Raw genomic sequence first — 4,666 nt, forward strand, 5'->3', positions numbered from 1 at the left:
CCCAGGGCTGGATGTTCCCACAGCTCAACCGTGTGGATGGGGAAACTGAGGCAGTTCACAGAATCATAGAATAGTTTGGGTTGGAAAGAACCTTAAAACTCCTCCAGCTCCAACCCCTGCCCCGGGCAGGGACACCTTCCACTAGAGCAGGTTGCTCCAAGCCCCTGTGTCCAACCTGGCCTTGAACACTGCCAGGGATGGGGCAGCCACCGCTTCTCTCGGCACCCTGCGCCCTGTGCCAGCGCCTCAGCACCCTCACAAGGAAGAGCTTCTGCCTTATCTCCAACCTGAACTTCCCCTGTTTCAGTCTGAACCCATCACCCCTTGTCCTGTCACTCCAGTCCCTGATGAAGAGTCCCTCTCTGCATCCTTGTAGCCCCCTTCAGACGCTGGAAGCTGCTCTGAGGTCTCCACGCTGCTTCTGGTCTCCAGGCTGACAAGCACCAGTTTTCTCAGCCTGTCTCCATACGGGAGGTGCTCCAGCCCCTGATCATCTCCATGGCTTCCTCTGGACTTTCCCCAACAGCTCCATGTCCTTCTTACATTGAGGACACCAGAACTGTATGCAGTACTTGAAGTGAGAGTCTCATGAGAGCAGAGGAGAGGGGCAGGATCACCTCCTTTGACCTGCTGCTCACACTGCTAGGGATGCAGTCCAGTTCCTTTACTTTGGGAGAGATCAATAAGTTGACCAGCACCCCAAGCCCTCTTTGACCCCTGGCTGCCTGTCTCTCACCGATTCCCACCTTGTAGTGATGTACAGCAGGGCTCATCCTCAGTGTCATGCTGTGATTTGACATTGGCACATCTCCCCGTGCCCTCCCTCTGTGGCTCTGGGCAAAAGACTCTCTTCTGCTCGGTGGACAATAACGAGGCCCACACACATACAGGCAGCAGCCAGGCGGAGGAAAGCTCAGTCCCAATCACTACCTAATTAAGTTAATTTGCTAATTGACAGCATTTAAAAAAAAATGAACCCTCCTCTTGTTCCACCCTTGGCGCTGCCTGTTTCTGGGGCCCACCATCCCACAAACCCAAACAGCATCGACAGGAAGACAATAAACTTGGTGTCTTCCATATCTCCGTGGTCTGGAGGTCCCCTGGGTGTTTCAGCTGGCCACGGCGCCAGGATGTAGTGCATCATGTAACTACTACACAAGCCTTGGTGGTCTTCAGACTCAAAACATCAGAACTCTTCCCACCTTGCTGGAAGCACAAGTTTGCTTTCAAGACTGATAGCTTGTTAGTGTGATGAGTTATTGCTTGTAAGCTAAGTTGTGCTGACAGTGTGCGCCTCCCTAGCCAACACACAAAAAACACTTAAAGCATTTTCATGTTCCTTCTGTCCACTCCAGTCGTTGCCTTTCATGAGGGTTTAATAAGAAGTAATTTGTTTTTTGGTTAAAGTACATAAAAGCAGCACATGATTGGTTACAGTTGTTCAGCTCACAGGTGGTAACTTCCACAATGTTGTAATTCCATTGCTTATGATCCTCTGCCTAAACCCCAAATATCCCCACATGGGGAGCTTGAATTGCCAACTCTATGTCAATCTACCAGGGCTCTGGCCACCAAAACCTGCAAGACTGGCTTGGAAGTCTGGCTATTATCTTAAGCATTACTGGGTTTGGGTCCTTTTCCTTTATCTGCCAGCTTTTGAGCCTGCAGAATGCTTTTAATTTCATATTTTTAAGCTTTGCTTTACAATCACAGGGGTTTTTTCCGCCCTTTTGATGTTGAGCAAAACTTAGGATGCTTCACATAATCTCCTGAACCCAGCAGCTGGGCTTTTATGCAAAGAACATTGAAAACTGCAAGATGTCCAATAAAATCATAAAAGTTGGCAACAGTGGGGGGTTACTCCCCTCCTTTATTGCTGGTCCACAGGACAAGTTAATCAGTGTGATCCAGCTGCTGGCCTGGTTTAGGACAGATCCTTAAAGCACTTAGAATTGCCAGGCTCAGAGTCCTCTGCCTAACCACAGACACCTACGAGGGGTATCTAAGTTATAAGCCCATTTGCTGAGGTTGCTATTCTATGGCGGATTCTCCCATCATACAGCAGGTACATCAGCTTTGAAGGTGCTTATCTCCATTCTATTGCTAAGGAGGAAAAACACAACTGCAAAAGCTTCTTTCCTAGTACTTGTCCTTCCTTAACTCATACCGCAATCAAAGTTCAGCCCCATAAGTCTTTGTAAAAGCTAAGACATTGTGTTAGCCCCTTCTGGGGCCTCATGTTTTGCACAGATCACCCTCATTAGCAAGGGAAAGTGGAATAAATGGAACAGGCTGCACTCCTGGCACGAGGTTTTTTTGGTTCCTCTTGGAAGTCCCACGATTCAAACAGATCCTTCCAAGCAGGCTGGTTCGTGACCGCTGAGGATTATAAAAGGGCCAGAGATCCAGCATCCCTGCAGCTCATCACTGACAAACAAGCCTGTCTGGATGGAGTGTTTTCAATAAGGGATGCTTGCTTTGTTGGGAGCTTTTGGACAGACTGTTTACAACAACAGCCTTACAATTACCTCCAAATGATGTCCTTTGAGGAAGATGTTCTGGGAACCTTAAGACCAAAGCTTCTGAGCTGCTCTATCTATATCAGAAATGTGAAAGTAATCAGGAGTTGTTTGGGTCTGAAGACACTTTTGTAAACAGATGTGGCTTTAAAGCATCACGGACACATCTTCCTTAATGGTCACCCAGAGCTGGGCCAGATTAGAAGGAGGACCCAGCATGAGATGGACTGATCAGGTGTCCTGGTCCTCGCTTGTGGCTGGGGTTAAACCACAACATAAGGAAAATTAATCAGGGTTTCAGTTCAGTGCTTCTGTGCATCGTGTCAAATACTATCCAGCTACCCCAAATTTGCCATTCCCAGGCACTAAGATAGACCCAGATCTTATTTCTTTGTGTTGGAATAATGGAGTGAAAAGGTTTTTGGAGGGAGTGGTTTGGTTTTTAATGGTAAAGACAAAGATTCAGGATTAGCTAAGCTGGACTGATGCTCACTTGGTGTCTGAACAACAAGAATATCTAAGAGAAAGCTGGAGGCAAATGCTTGTTTTATTCTTAATGAAGGATTTTTCTTATAGGGAGGGAAGAAGACAGGAAAAAACAGTCTGTCCAGAAGACAGAACACTGAAGTGAGCCCTCTTTTTCCTTCCCAAACCACAGGACCTTAGGGAGAGATTATACTTTCTTAATTGTTTCTTTTTTCTCAGCCTTCACATTTTGAACCTTAAAAACATACTTGGGAAATAGTTTCAAATCCTTTTCCATGGCTGCCAGTGATAGAAACTCATCCACATGAACCAGGGAAGATGATTCTCCTTTAGCATTGTGGGATTCAAGAACAAAGTTGGGGGGTACCCAGAAATCATAGGAACCATCCCCTTGGAATGAGGAGGGAGACCTAGGCTTCAAGAGGATTTCTATCAGCTCTGTGGGTGACCCTGGAGAAGTCACCAAGGCCACAGACATCCTATCTAGAGGGCCACCATCAGCTCCTTCAATTGGGAATCCCATTGCTGAGAAAGGCAGGAACACCAGAAAGTGATTCAGACCATCTCTCTCCTCACTGAAGGACCCTGGGGCAACCCCTTGGTTTATTTGCTTACTTGTGCATGGGCTGTAAATTATGCCTTAATCTAGGCAATAATCTCTCTGGTTTGGTACCTACACAAGAGGGGCAGGATGTGCTGCTCCTCTACCTGGGTAGAGCAGGAGCTGTTTGGGACACAGCTTATCCTTTACGTGGCACATAGTTTGATCCTGTTTAGTGCAGCTGGATCTAATCTCAGGTGAGTAGAGGCTTTTAAGATTGTTTTACCAGGAAAAAGGGGAGAAAGAAACAGGAAAAAGGGGGAAAGGTACTGACATACCCCCCAGAAAAGAAGGCTTCCTTCTGCCTGCAAAACTCATCTCACCAAACAGAAGAGATGCTGAGCTTTTCCTTGAACAGTTTTACCCTTCCCAGTTCCAGGGGAATGACACAAACATGATTCATGATCCAGGACACAAAGGTGACTGTAAGGATATGCTGCTGAATTGAAGGGGCTAAGGCAAAGGGACCAATGGGAGGCAGGCCACGAGCTGATGTAATGTCTGGGTAGCTCAAACCAGCTCCTCAATCTCTGTTATTAGGTAAAGACAGGCTGTCCCTGGAGAACACACAAGCCCCATTCCCCCTCTCCACAGCCCTTCACACAGTCACGTTAGGGACATGCCCTTTGCACTCTCACCTTCGGGCTCCCAGCACACACGAGCATCCTCCAGCACTCCAGGCTTCTTCCTCCAAGCAGCCGGAATAACGCAGGCACACAATAGGAGCATTGTGCAGCCAGGTCCCCCAGCACCACAGCTCCAACCCCATAATGAAACCTCTCTCCACCACCTTTTACTAGAGAAAGGATTTGATTGCAGGCAAGTCCCCACACCTGGAGGAGGTAGGAGGGGGTGCAGGGGTTGTGGGAGGAATTGGTCCACATTTGACTGGCAGCCTGCTCAGAGCTGCAGCAAGAAAGAGGGAGGGGAGAGGAGAGGAGAGGAGAGGAAAGGAAAGGGAAAGGGAAAGGGAAAGGGGAAAAAAAAAAGAGACAGATAAAAACAAACAAACAAACAGAGAAACAAACAAAAAAAAACCCCACAACCCAAACCAAAAAAG

The sequence above is a fragment of the Nestor notabilis genome, unplaced genomic scaffold (genome assembly GCF_000696875.1).
Source record: "Nestor notabilis isolate BGI_N333 unplaced genomic scaffold, ASM69687v1 scaffold3150, whole genome shotgun sequence".
Lineage (NCBI taxonomy): Eukaryota > Metazoa > Chordata > Aves > Psittaciformes > Psittacidae > Nestor > Nestor notabilis.